Here is a 13,807-nt window from a genome sequence, read left to right as displayed (position 1 = left end):
AATGTATAGATAAATACACATTATTGTCAGCTCCATGAAAAATAAAAGTGAATATATCAACAAAGTAACTATAATTTCCTTTTCTAAAAAACTATTACTAAATAAATGGTGCAATTTATAATTCATGGTATCTTAGAAATATGACAAATGTGAGGATGCCTGGCTGGCTCAGTCAGTTAAACGTCCAACTCTTGATTTTAGTTCAGGTCATGATCATGGAATATGGAACCTGTTTGGGATTCTCTCTCCCTCACCCCGTTCCTCCTCCACTTGTGCACTCGCTCTCTTTTGCAAAATAAATAAACTTAAAAGAAAAAAAAAAAGAAATATGACAAATCTGACAGATCATACAAAGCTGATAATAGCTCAACTTTTTATTTTTTAAGGAGAAAGAAACAAGTAGAGGGAGGATGAAAAGCAACAGGAAAATCATCAGGGTCTAATAAGTAACAGGATGAAAAGAAAAACGAGACTTTGCCTATGATCACACATGTAGGTAGGTAGGTACCCCAGCACTTAACAAGTTAGAAGAAAAAACTGATAGAATTCCTACATTTTATTAGGTTTCTCACTCTTCCCAAGGGTTGAATATTTGATTCAAGATACCAAGAACTTGAACAGCTAATTAAGACAACACAAAAATCATTCTGCTGAACAATACATTCCCAGCAGAAATGAAATGGTCATGCCAGGGATATTGGGTCTTTCTGTGTCCTACAGAAATGCCCTTCCAGATTCTAACCTAATTGTGAGACAAAGTGGGTCCCTCATTCAGATTTAATTGGTCTAGAGTAACGATATGCACATCAGCTGCATGAAAAGCTCCCCCAAGTGATTCTAAGTGGGGGGTTAAAAACCACTGGACTTTGTGGCAGGAAAGGGCACGATGGGGACTAGTCAGAGTTTAATAAATAATCTATCTTGGGGGAGCATGGAGAGATCACTTCTTTCAACTATTAGCACTGCAAAGTGAGTAGTTCTCAGAATTAGAGTGGGAATCACACTATCAAGTAAAAGTTTTATTAATTTGATTTCAAGAGTAACAGTAAGGAACAAAAGATAAATGCCACCCTTCTCCCCAAAAGTGAATTAGAAAAGGGAGGATAATAGTGAGAACACCTTAGAAAGAAACCCAGAAAAAGAACACAAAACAAGGGCGTTATCATACAAAAAGCACAAAAGGAGCAATGCTGATACCCACATTTAGATAAAAAGGCACATAAAGCCTGAGACTCAGCTACATGTGACAAAACTTAATAGGGAGAAATTATAGAAGGGTATTTTTTTCTGCTCAATATAATGGAAAACTGTCACACAAGTCAATTGAAGTCAAACAAAAGTTAAACAAAGTCACACAAGTTAAACAAAACCTGGATGTATCACTCAGCAAGAAAGTTACTTGCCACATGATGGTGGGGGCGGTTGTCGTATGAGCCCCCTGTCCAATTCCTTTCAACTTGGCATTCAAATGTGCTATCAGGGCCATCAGCAGCCTCTGTGGCACCTCTGTGCAAACGACACCCTAGCAGGACAAATTAGAAAAATAAAAAGGCCATACTATGGTACAGGGAGGTAAGCCTGTACTGCGGAGCCACAGAGATTAGACTTGACTCGGAGCTACGGAATTTAGAATGCTAGCCCATCTAAGACAAGTTACTTAAACTCCTGGTGCCTCAGTTTTCTCATATGGAAAATAAATTGTTGTAAGAGTTGAATAACTTGGTATTTATAAAGTGCTCAACAGTGCCTGGCATAGGAGTCACATGCAATCATTTTTAAATAACGTATGTAAGAAAAAGGAGCCCTTCCCTCTGAAAGGACACCGTCCCACACGAGAGAAATGGCTTGCTGACAGTGTGTCCTGGATGTCAGCATCCACTTGTCCCCTTGGCCGTGCACTTCTATGCAGGACACAAACTGCCCATTCGTATTCTGCTGTGCTATGTGCTACCATGACTCAAGAGTCCAGTTACACTAGGTCTTTCAGAAGTTCATTTAACAGCATTACTACTCAAAATAATTAATCATTGGTAAAACTTTTAAATTAGAACAGATGTGGAGTGTGCCCGAACATGGCAGTTGTCCTGTGTGACCAGTGACAATGCACACACCTTACTGTGACAACACAGAGTGACAAAATGACACACTTGACCCTCTCAGTGAAGCAGAGTTTCTCCATCACACTTGTAAACTAAATCTTCGACTTTCACTTTGTAAAAGGATACGCTTAACTTTTTAAAAAATTAAGAACATGCCAGCAGATAATTACTTAAATGAAAATTGTCATTCTGAAGTCTTCTGAGCACAAAGAGAAAAAATGCATTTATGTTAAAATAGATACTGGGTTCAGAATTTTAAAATGTTTTATTTCTATCTACTGCTGAAGGATGTAAAAGTCATTCTTGTGTGTCTTTACTAAGAGTATTTCCTTACAGATTTTCACACGAAAAAACTCAGAAACTGCTTACTCTGAATTCATATTTCTAAAATTGGTATAATCTAGACAGTACCAACAAATGCTTTGCCTTCAGTGAATTAAAACAAGCTCATTTAACTACCATGTTTCTATCAAAAAAAAAAAAAAAAGAAAAAGAAATACAGTCCTTTAAGATATCAGGGCTATCCTGGGGTACCTGGGTGGCTCAGTCAATTGAGCATCCAACTTCGGCTCTGGTCATGATCTCACTGTTCACGGGTTTGAGCCCCGCGTCAGGATCTGTGCTGATAGCTCAGAGCCTGGAGCCTGCTTCAGATTCTGTGTCTCACTCTCTTTTTGTCCCTCCTCTGCTCATGCTCTCTCAGTCTCTCAAAGATAAACATTAAAATAATATTTTTTTGAAAAAAAATAAGGGCTATCCTGTCTTCTGGCAAAATAAATGACATATTTATAATTCTAAAAAATGTCAAATTCTCATCTGATGTTGGTTTGCTAAATTGGTTTCCACCATATTTAAAATGAAACATTTAAACAAGCAAATACAAGCTATGTTGTCTGACTGACCCACTCAGGACACACAAAAACGAGGATGGGGGACGAGGACGGGACACACACACACACACACACACACACCCTTACCTCTCTCTTTCTCTTTTCTCTCTAGGGGTCATGAAAAGAAGATCCACTTTCTTAATTCAATTTATTTACTTCAATACAAAACACCACTTTCCGCTCCCTGACTACCACTCAAGTTATAATAAAGTACAGACTGAGACTAAATGAATACTACAACTGCTTCATCTTAGTTTTTAGGCACTGCTAAGCAATGGTCTAGAGGTTGGCAAATTATGGCCAGAAAGTTAAGTATTTTGGGTTTTGCAAGCCACACGGTCTCTGTCACAACTACTCAACTCTGTTATTATATTGCAAAGCAGCCAAATACAATACATGAAGGAATGGGTATTACTTTTTCCGATGAAACTATTCATACATACACATTCTCTCTCTCTCTCTCTCTCTCTCTCTCTGACACACATGGGCATCAGGCAATACACTATGTTGGTACTGAAGTAATTCCCAAGACCACCCAAAATTCTACTGATCCAGGATGGAGCATAAACCTATTAGGACAAATAACCTAAAGATATAAAGGGATGCCTGGGTGGCTCAGTCAGCTCAGATCATGATCTCGCAGTTCGTGAATTCTAGCCTTGCATCAGCATCACTGCTGTTGGCCTGTCAGCATGGAGCATGCTTCTGATTCTCTGTTCACCGCCCCACCCCCCGCCGTCCCTCCCCTGCCTGCACTCTCTCTCTGTCAAACAAACAAACAAACATTTTTTTGTTTTTTTAAAAAGATAGATATAGGGGCACCTGGGTGGCTCAGTCAGTTAAGCGTCTGACTCTTGATACCGACTCAGTCATGATCTCATGGTTATGACTTTGAGCCCCACATGAGACTCTGGGCTGACAGTCTGGAGTGTGCTTGGGATTCTCTCTCCCTCTCTCTCTCAAAAATAAATAAACATTTTTTAAAAAGACATATTTAAAAAAATCAAACTAACAGATAAAGTAAAAAAAAATTACTCAAGGGGCACCTGGTGACTCAGTTAAGCATCCAACTCTTGATTTCAGCTCAGGTCATGATCTCATGGTTTGTGATTCAAGCCTTGCATCAGGCTCTGAAATGACAGTGAGGAGCCTACTTGGGATTCTTCCTCCTTCCCTCTGTTCCTTCCCCACTTGTTCTCTTTCTCCCTCTCTCAAAATAAATAAATAAACCTAAAAAAAATTATTCAAGCATTCTCCACTAAAACTATAGCCATTTAGTGGGAAAGAAATTTTCTAAGGCATTCAAACACTGTCTTATGTGGCACCACATGGAACAATGAAGTTTGATTAAAAAAGGATTAAAACTTCAGTATTTTTCTGTGATCTTCAGACACTTAGAAGACAGATGTAGAATGGAAAGAACTACTGTTTACAAGTTTAACCCCTTCATATCATATCCATATAACCATAAGCATGTCCTCATGTGTAAAATGAGGCTACTGTATAATGCTATACTCTGCAGAGTGTATTTGATAGCCCAACAAGTATGAACAGAGTTCAGTTTATTGTTTAAAAAATAAATAAAAAGCAATGATTCAAAAACAAGAGCACACTGGGGTGCCAAGGTGGCTCAGTCAGTAAGCCTCCATTCTTCACTACAGCTCAGGTCATGATCTCACAGATTGTGAGACCAAGCCCCACCACATCCGGCTCTGCACTGTCATGACAGCACGGAGCCTGCTTGGGATTCTGGCTCTCCCTTTCTCTCTGCCCCTCCCACGCTCATGTGTGCACATGCTTTCTCTCTCTCAAAGTAAACTATAAAAATAGGGGTGCCTGGGTGGCTCAGTCGGTTAAACATCCAACTTCAGTTCAGGTCATGATCTTGCAGTTCCTGAGTTCAAGCCCCGCGTCAGGCTCTGTGCTGACAGCTCAGAGCCTGGAGCCTTCTTCTGATTCTGTGCCTCCCTCTCTCTCTGCCCCTCCCCTGCTTGTACTCCCTCTCTCAAAAATAAACATTAAAAAAAAATTGTTTTAAATAATAAAAATAAGGGCACCAATCCTACTAAGTTCCTAAAGATGTTTTCACACAGTATACTAATAAATACTAGCAGCTAATTGTTAACTGCTTAGTATAAAAGTCCACAACAGGGTTAAGAATAGTATTAAAAGAAAAAAACTTCAGGTTCTAAGCAAAAGAACAAAAAACAAAACAAACCTGTTTATGACTTAACCATGAGATTATAAAAATAGCAACTAGACGTATTAAAAATAAACAAGCAAATAAAGAACAATGAAGGCAGAGAGTAACAGACCGGTCCTGGAAATGAGCTCTGTTCACCACAGCCAATGCAAGCAGGAAAACATGTTAGCCCTAAGTTTTGCCAAAACTAGCTAATGTTCATCAAGTAGATGGTGAGAAGTTGGGACGCCTGGGTGGCTCAATTGGTTGAGAGTCCAATTTTGGCTCAGGTCATGATCTAATAGTTCATGGGTTTGAGGCCCGCGTCAGGCTCTGTGCTAACAGCTGCGAGCCTGGAACCTTCTTTGGATTCTGTGTCTCCCCCTCTCTGTGCCCCTCCCCCGCTCATGCTCTGTCTCTCTCGCTCTCAAAAATAAACATTAAAAAAATTTTAAGTAGTGGGTGAGAAGAAATGAGTTATGCATATTTTAAATTAAGAGAAAATGAGCTTGTATTTTAGCTTTGATATGGTTTAACAAGTGGACACCAAAAACCACTTGTATAAGGTGAACTAAAATGTTATTGCAAAAGATGTTTTTTACATTTTTTTAACAACCCTAAGTCATAATACAACTTACAAATATGGAAAACAAGTAAACTGTAGATTTGCAATTATTTTTTAAATCAACTTCATTAAACTATCTATAGACAGAATTGCATTTAAAACAAAATGTCAGGAGTGCCTGGGTGGCTCAGTCAGTTGAGCGTCCAACTTCGGCTCAGGTCGTGATCTCAGAGTTCATGAGTTCAAGCCCCACGTCAGGCTCTGTGCTGACAGCTCAGAGACTGGAGCCTGCTTCGGATTCTACGTCTTGCTCTCTCTCTGCCCCTCCCCTGCTCACGCTCTGTCTCTGTCTCTCAAAGAAAATAAATAAATGCTAAAAATTAAAATAAATAAATAAAACAAAATGTCAATTTTCTGATCTTTTCCCAGTTCTCTAATATCAAAGCAACCAGAGATTCCCTCAACAACAAAGGACCTACATACTATAAATGAACTCTCTCCATTAGTGATGCATCAGTTACTCGAGAAAACAGAAACTAAGAGGCCAGATTTTCCTTCAGGAGATTAGGAAGCAACAGAATTTAATGCCAATGTTTCATCTTTCAGCCACGTTAGATGGTAGAATTGTCATTGTTGGGCTGTTGTCTGTACTGACTGTTAAAAGAGTTATCTGGCTATAGACAATAGAACTCTGAGGAGAAAGCAAAGAGGAAGAAAAATTTTATTAACCTCGCTCCTAAACACTGTTAATTTTAAAAGTTAGCCCTTTACTGACAATGTAAAGTACATCAATAAATAAAGATCCTTGCCCTGGGAGAGTTTAAACTCCAACATAATTTAGGATTAAGTGTTATGTAGGAGATGACAAGCTATGAAAAAAGAAAAACTACCAGGAAGGTCAGGGGTTCTGGAGTTTTCTGTGAGGAGGAGGTGGTGCCCCCAGGTTGAAACAGTAGTATGTAGGATGGTCAGAACCAGTCTGTATTTCAAGTGAGCGCAGGCAAGATAAGAAGCTCCTGCGTATTCTATGTTCTGTATGCAGACAATCATATACGAGGACGTGCTTTACCTTAATGCTGTGACCATAGGATCATGTTCATGTTTGTTGGAAGCCATACCTGGAACATGTATATTTACCAAACAGTTCATTTATGTTTCAATTACTCTAATTTTTCCTCTGAGCTACCTGTTCTTGCCTACAATTTTTATTATATTATTATAAAGCTACAATTCTAGGGTAGATATTAGGCATTATAAAATGATAGGTTTACCTAAATATTTTAGCATTATAGGGGCACCTGGCTGGCTGACTTAGTAGAGCAGGAAAACTCTTGATCTCGGGGTTGACTTCAAACCTCATGCTGGGCACAGAGATTACTTTTAAAATATTTTTAAAAATAATTTTATAAATAAATATTTAGCACTATAATATTATGGAGCCCATCATAAATGTTATCAAATGAGAAAGAAGATACGTTATATTTTTAAAAACTTTTGTAATTGCCCAGAGTCTGTTTAATCAAATTATTTTTCACACAAGGCATTCTTGCACAGTTAACATTAAAAAGCTTCTAACTTTTTCAAGACACAAAATACAAAAACAAAACAAAACCCAGAAAATAAAACAGAAAAATATGCCAGTGAAATGGAATGTCTAGTCACTTTAAGTTCTACTGCAGTTTAGACACAGGCTCAATTTTTAAATATCCAGCAAAGGTTTACATTGTACCTGATACTGCATGTATTTACCTGCCATCACTACTTTAAAATACTGAACAAGGTAAAAGTAACAAAACCCAAATGTGGGATATAGACCAAGGCTTCCTCAAATTCTTATTAAGAACTCTTGGTCTTGGGGATCTTGGGCGGCTCAGTTGGTTGAGCGTCTGATTTCAGCTCAGGTCATGATCTCACAGTTCATGCGTTTGAGCCTCGCATCGGGCTCCACACTGGCAGTGTGGGGCCTGCTTGGGATTCTCTTGCTCACTTCCTCTCTCTCTGCCCCTCCCCTGCTCATGCTCTTTACTTTTTTTAAAATAAACTTAAAAAAAAATTTTTTTTTTTTAAAAGAACCTGTTGGTCATTTACCCCTCTCACTGTGTCCAATATTCTTGAGAACAAAAATAGTGAGACTAGTTTATGAAAATGCACAAAGCTAGAATTAAAAAGGTTAGCTGAATTTATTTCAATACCTCCAACTGTAAATTCCTAGAAAAAAATTAAGTTATCTCGATAACTGTGCCTACTATCATACCTAAAATGGAATTCTGGGTTCCAATGAGTATTAAATGACAAGGGGCTGGTAAGGATCTGTGCAGATAGGGGAATGGCAACTAAATCTCAATCTCTTCTCCTTAAGAAGGAATATAAGCCAGAAATTGTTTAAAGAATACTATGAGGAAACTATCTTTGCCACAAAGAGGATGAAAATCTGTTGCATAGGACTGCTCACTGGCCTCTTGATTTCAAGTCAAGGCTAATCAATCAGATAAAGAGCATTCTGATGACTCAGATTGGATTAGATGAACTCACAAAAAAACAAAGAAGGCCACTGAGTTTACTTGGAAGGATATAGGACAGGAAAAGACTATCCGAGAGCTTCAAGCCAGGCGTGTCAGCAGAACACGCAATCCAGGAGCTATAGTCTTCACAACTCTCCGTCCCACCACCGGCACTTCACTGCTCAGGTACAAGGGGGCAAGAATTCACGAAAGGACATGGAAGCTACTTTGGGTTAAAAACCACAAACTCCACAAAGGGTAAGATTTTCATGGGCCTAGCTTCCTGCGGATCCAACCCATCAAAGCATATGCTCCATTGTAAGAATGTACCCCACCTTCCCTCCACATATGTACTCCCAGTCCAGATGCAGTTCACAAGTCAGGGACCACTCTGCCATGCCCCCTTGTTGGCTGGTAATACTGCTGGACGTTCCACTTTTATTTTTTAAATGAAACACGACCAAAACTGAACCAAGGTTATTTATCCACAGAAAGAGAAAAGGTTTGGTGACTCCTTGTCTTACAACACATGTGGGTCCTCATCTCTACTCTGCCTCTAGGTTGTCAGTGGTCTTGGACCTGTAACTTAAAGCTTCTAGGAGCAATTCACCTCCTATAAGCAACGACTGGCTTGAATATGGCAATACAGACAGAAAACCAAACTAACACGCTACAAGATATCTTACAAACAACATAGAAAATCTCTTTTGATGATATGAAGGCTAAACAATGCTAACGAAAAGCAGTGTAGTTCAAAAGGAAATTGAGGCCCAGAAGTTAAATATTCTTATAAGAAGTAGTGAAATATTAAACTCTGCACTGCTTGCACACTCAGTATCATTTAAATATCATAACAAGCTGTATAGTAAGTATTGCATCTATTTCAAAAACAGGTTAACTAAGGCTCAGAGCAGTTCCTAGACCAAGATCAACAGTAAGGCCAAGTAAGCGGACATCAGATGCCAGGTTAAATTCTTAACCACTCTCCTCTTCTATGTCTCTTGAATCTCTTTTCGAAGCTTTTGTTTCCAATAATTTTCCTTTACAACAACATGATAAAGATCTTTTAATGAAAGTTGAAAGTATCACTTAGGAGAAAGAGATCTATAGCCATGTTCTCTTACTGCCACAGGGAGGGCACAATCAGCACAGCAAGGATCACAGGCAGCCACCTGAAGACAGCTTACATCCACCCACCAATAAATACTACTTTTCGTCACCTATCATTACCCAGCTTCCAAATACTCTGAACTTCGAGTGTTTCATACAACCAACTAGTTCTTGAAACACTATGTAGGTTTAATTGTTTAAAAACAGATACATAACGGAAATCAGGAATTTCACTGATGAGAGTTAGGTTATATTTATTTATATATCAGAATTCCTTAGGGAGCATGGAATTTTAAAATGCATAATCCTCCTACTTTTGGAAGTTTATCAAAAGTCCTGGAAGGCACAAAAACACTATAGCCATTTCTGCAGCAAATACTGTGTTGCTTTTGGCTTAGTATTCATTACCCAAAACAAAAGCCTGAAAGTTATCCTTTGTCAGCCATATCAATCACTAAATTTAATCAATTCTCTTCCCTAAATATATCTATAATGTCTACTGGTTCCTTGAATCCTACCACCCATTCTTCGTAGCTCAATCTGCTTCCTCATCAACTTTGATAAAATCCAAAGCAAAAAAATTATTTTCAATAGGCATGCACCCCAAAATTTATAATTGAACAGCACTTGATTATGTGAAAATTCAGATTTGTTTTTCTTTGTTTTTGTTGTTATTGTTTGTTTGTGGGTTTTGTAATTTTGAAGTGAAAGAGGCAATAATGGATTTCTCTGTTGGGTCACTGTTTATTTACGTAACAACTATTAGTTGCCTTCAGCCTCCCTGCTAACGTAATGCCAATTTTGTTCAAAGTAGCAACATATCCACATAATACTTTCTCAGCCTTTCTTGCAGCTAGAGGTAGCCATGTGAAATAGCCTGGTTAATAAGATCTAAGCAGAAATAGGGGTGGGTGAAGGGGCTCCCAGCCATCACAGCAAGAGAGGCAGCTAGGGAATCTTTTATTTTCCTAAAAATGGAGAACAGATGCAGATGTTTAAACCTGATGCCTCCTGAAGCAGTAGCCATTTTTCAACCAAGGCAATAGGCCTGATGGACTTCCTTACACTGAGGACAACGGAATAAAAAAGTAGCGATTTCCTGCCAGTAGATTTGTTTAAAATAGTGTTTTGAGTTACTTGAAGCCAACTGGACATCATTCTCCCCAGAGAGGTCCCCAAAGCATTTCAAACTTACTATGTATATACTTAATTCCTCTCCCATCCCAAACTTGTTCCTCCTCCTATATTCTCTACTTCTTTGTATGGCTCCGACATCCAGTCACCCACGCTAGAAATACGGTTCTTTCTCCTCTCGTATCTCCCACACCTACCTACCTATCTATCTACCTACCTACCTACCTATCATCAAACACCACTGCTTTCTATCTCTAGGGTGTTATTTCACAAGTACATTTTTAGTTCCTTATGCCTTCATGACTTTGGATATGCTATGTCCTCTAGCTAAATTTTAGATCACCCATACCCCACGAAAGCTCTATCACCACTGCAGATATTTATTTTATATGTCCATCCCCCTTCACTAGAAACCTAAACACTTTATTATAATTATCACATCCTGGTGCAACATTTTAATGCTGTACTACTCTTTTTAAAATGCACATTCAGGGGCGCCTGGGTGGCGCAGTCGGTTAAGCCTCCGACTTCGGCTCAGGTCACGATCTCACGGTCCGTGAGTTCGAGCCCCGCGTCGGGCTCTGGGCTGATGGCTCAGGGCCTGGAGCCTGCTTCCGATTCTGTGTCTCCTTCTCTCTCTGCCCCTCCCCCCTTCATGCTCTGTCTCTCTCTGTCTCAAAAATAAATAAAAACGTTAAAAAAAAAATTTTTAAAAATAAAAAAATAAAATGCACAAATTAAAAAACAGTAGTTGCTCTTAAAAGGCTTAAGTTTTGCTTTTTTTAGAGTACACAGTTTGATTCTGATCCCGTTAATTACTTTAGGCCAGAGGAGAGGAACCAGGAAGGCAAAAGAGAACTGAATGAAGAGAAAAAAGTATAAACAGCTAAAGTTAAGTTCACTGAGAAAGGTTTAAGGTTTGTTACTTCTCCTTCATTGTTATACAGACAAAAAACTGGAAAGACTACTCCAAGAGATCAACTTACAATAGGCAGGGATGCCTTTCATCGTTAGTTTCTGACCCCAAGGTCCTGGGAAGAAAGACCAGAAAGATGGAAAAATTTGCTCTACTGGCATTCTAACACTGGAGGAAATAACATCTGAAAGAATAGTGATATATGTCCCTTACGTGTTCACTATAATGAAGTTTTTCTGCATTTTCAGATCTTCTAGATTTACTGGTGGCTACTTTGAAATTATATCCCAATCTCATACCTCCTATCATAGTTACTTTTTGCTTTTTCCCCCTCTAACAACCTGAATATTTCATGTCCTTGTTCTCCTCTAACCACACCAAATCTTCTACTCCTTCCCACATTTATTCAATAACGCTGTGCCAGGACATTTCATTTGAAAACATCACAAAATACAATAGTCACAAACAAATGTCTGGTTCTTTACAATTAATTATATTAGTATTCACTCAATTCATTCAATTCACTTATTCAGTAAATATTTACACTGCCTTTCCATTCCAAAGCTTCATCCATTCTTTACAAAATTCTAAGAATTAAGGTAGAAGAAATTACACATAGAACCAGAACAGAACCAAAGGCAACAGTACTGTGACTCCTACCCCTTACTGAGCATGAGAGGCAATGGTGCTTATTTAATCTCTCTTAACCTGTTTCCTCATCTGTAAAACGAGGATTTTAGCACTAGCTACCCAGAGGGCTACTATTCTAAGAATTAAATAAGGGAATGCATATCAGGCATATAATCTTACCTGAAATATAAAAAGCACTTAATAACTGGCAGTCATTATTTTACCAGAGTTAGTGAGTGACGGGACACACTGAGCTGTCCTTTAATAGAACCACAGCCTTGATTAAATAAACTTATCATTCAGTATACCCAATCTAAATGTCCAGAATGCTTTGTGTTTTCATGAATGTTAATGAACAATTTATTACATAAAACAAAAATGCAACTTTGTTTTTAAACAGACTGCTACTAGCATCCTGAAAATAATGTATCATTTCTGGATTAAATATTGGATATAAAATAAGAAAAAAGAGGATTACCCGTCATGGAAGCAGGAGTGAGTCGATTTTGGTCTCTAAAAAAAACAATACTCATGTTTTAATTAACACCACAACCAATCATCTATAATGGGTCCTGGATTAATCAAATCTCCATGTTTTTTAAATTTTTTAATGTTTGTTTATTTTTGAGACAGAGCAAGAAACAGCACGAGCCGGGGAGGGGCAGAAAGAGAGGGAGACACAGAATCCAAAGCAGGCTCCTGGCTCTGAGCTGTCAGCACAGAGCCTGATGCAGGGCTTGAACCCATGAACTGTGTGAGATCACGACTGGATCAAAGTCAGACATTTAACCGACTGAGCCACCCAGGCACCCCTGAAATGTCCATGTTTTAAAGAAATATTAGTGTGATATTATTATTCCTATACTCTGGCTTCTAAATAGCTGAGAAGCTATAAAACTAGTGCCTAAAGAGCAGCACTGAATTCCTGGAATGGATACTTACAGTGATAGCAAATAAAGGGTAAATTTAATAAGGCTTTCATTAAGCCTTCTACATAATTACACAGTATTTAAAAATAGTACTTTTATTTTGGTTTTGAATGTCATATAAACTATTGAATACCTGTGTAGTCTGGAAATCATTTTCCTTCCAGATAGAATATCAAAATAATTTTAAAACATTAATAGGAAATAACTTGCAGTTTCCCATTCCAGGAAATTCCTTTTAGGCAATGTAAGCTCTTGGTTCTCCCTGATGTTTCCTACCCCGGACAATTCAACATGCTCTATAAGTTCTATTAATACACATCTTCTCTAGTATAATAATAAAGAGGTTAACAATGAGTCAGTCTAACTTCAAATTCCACTAGTACAGTGACTAATTTTCTAATTTGAAAGAAGTCAGCAAATCCCACCTGGAGCTTTAATAAATTCCACTTTATTTCCATGTCATTGATTGGGAGAAATATAAAGTAAAACTAGCTATTTCATTCAAAAGGGCAGAGAAGAAGTACTGAAGAGCGGAATGGGATCACCCTAAGGTGAATTATCAACCAAGACCACTGAACCCATCAATTTGCTATTTTTCATACTGTGCAAAGAATTAAGCAGTCAGAAACCAGAAGTCTAGGGTCAATGGCCTTTTATACATTTCTTACTACACAGTATATAAATTTTTAATTTTTCCCCCTCCCTTATTTTATCCATGTTCTCAGCCAGAACCTCGGGACGTAACTGTAGAATGTTCAAGCAAGGACTACTATTAAGCTACATTCTAAGAAACTGAATATAGAAGTCCTGTTCTTCCAAAACCACTCAATCTTTTCAAACTTTGAACTGCT

General features: G+C 38.3%; 1 protein-coding gene across 6 annotated transcripts in view; it reads right to left on the bottom strand.

The window, feature by feature from the left end:
• Positions 1–13,807, bottom strand: part of TBL1XR1 (TBL1X receptor 1) — a 177,198-nt gene that overhangs the window by 93,198 nt on the left and 70,193 nt on the right. The window contains exon 1 of one of the 6 annotated variants that reach the window (XM_042998484.1): positions 4,036–4,058. The exons of the other annotated variants lie outside the window; for them this stretch is intronic. The gene's annotated coding sequence lies outside the window, so the exon portion shown is untranslated. Of the gene's footprint in view, positions 1–4,035; positions 4,059–13,807 lie in introns of those variants that run through there. 6 annotated transcript variants of the gene reach the window in all.

This window comes from Panthera tigris, chromosome C2 (genome assembly GCF_018350195.1).
Source record: "Panthera tigris isolate Pti1 chromosome C2, P.tigris_Pti1_mat1.1, whole genome shotgun sequence".
Taxonomy (NCBI): domain Eukaryota; kingdom Metazoa; phylum Chordata; class Mammalia; order Carnivora; family Felidae; genus Panthera; species Panthera tigris.
The sequence above is the reverse complement of the archived record's forward strand: the minus strand, read 5'-3'. Positions and strand labels throughout refer to the sequence as shown.